The following is a 1,285-nucleotide window of genomic DNA, read 5'->3' as shown; positions in this document are numbered from 1 at the left end:
AATCGGGTTCGATAATGGAAATTTCGGCCCCAAAATGGGGTTTAAAAAAAGATTTATTCGACTCAAAAATCGCGATTGAATAAAGGTTTATTCAGCCCGAAAATCGCGATATAATTCAGGATTTTTGGGCTCAAAATTCGGGTTTAAATGAAGATTTTTGGGCCTGAACTCGGGTTTAAATGAAGGTTAAAAAAGAGCTGAAAGATTCGGGGAAATAAATCGGAATTTTGGGGAGATAAATCGGAATTTTTGAGGAGATAAATCGGAGTTTTGGGGAGAAAAATCAAATTTTGGGGAGATAAATCGGAGTTTCGGGGAGATAATTCTGATTTTGGGGAAATAAACCGGATTTTGGGAATATAAAGCAGATTTTGGGGAAATAAATCAAATTTTGGGGAGATAAATCCGAGTTTTGGGGAGATGAATCTGATTTGGGGAAATTAAATCGGATTTGGGGAAGATTAAAAGCGGGTTTGGGGGAAATAAATCGGATTTTGGGGAAATAAATCGGATTTTGGGGAAGAAAGTGAATTTTTGGGAAATAATTGAGTTTCGAGGAGATGAATGGGGGATTTTTGGGGACAGAAATCGAGATTTTTGGGGAAAAATTGGAGTTTGGAAAAGATAAATCAGAGTTTGGGGGAGAAAAATTGGGTTTTGGGGATAGAAATTGGAATTTTGGGGCCAGAAATCGGGATTTTGGGATGGGAAATCGGGTTAAAAATGGATTTTATTGGATAAATCGGCGGCCAAGGCGCCTCAACCGCGACGGGTGAAAATCTCCCCCCTCCCCCACGGCTAATTAAAAACCGCTAATTAATTTCGGAGATGAATTTTGGGGTTCGCCCCCAAATCCCCAAATCTCGGCGCGTCCGTGGGGGGGGGGGCAGAAAGAGGCGGGGCTTGGGAAATTTTGGGGCGAAATCAATGAAAATAAATTAAATTAAATTAAATTAAATTAAAATAAATGAAAATAAATTAAAATAAATTAAAATCAATTGAAATCAATGAAAATAAATGAAATTATTCCATTTTCGCAGCCTCGCTCTCGAAGTTTTGCCCGGCCAGGACAAGAATTGGGGGAATTTTCGGGAATTTCGGGAAATTCCACGCGGACCTAAATAAAATAAACCCCAAAATTTGGTCTCGAGGAGGAAAAATTCAGGAAAATTCGGAGCAAACCGAACCCTCGGCCCCAAAATTTGGGGAAATTCCGCGAAAATTCGTGACCCCAAAACCTCTGGAATCGCCTCCCAAAAACGCTGAAATTCCACCAGAAAAAAAA

The sequence above is a fragment of the Erithacus rubecula genome (assembly GCF_903797595.1).
Source record: "Erithacus rubecula genome assembly, contig: scaffold_1111_arrow_ctg1, whole genome shotgun sequence".
NCBI classification, from domain to species: Eukaryota; Metazoa; Chordata; class Aves; order Passeriformes; family Muscicapidae; genus Erithacus; species Erithacus rubecula.
The sequence above is the reverse complement of the archived record's forward strand: the minus strand, read 5'-3'. Positions refer to the sequence as shown.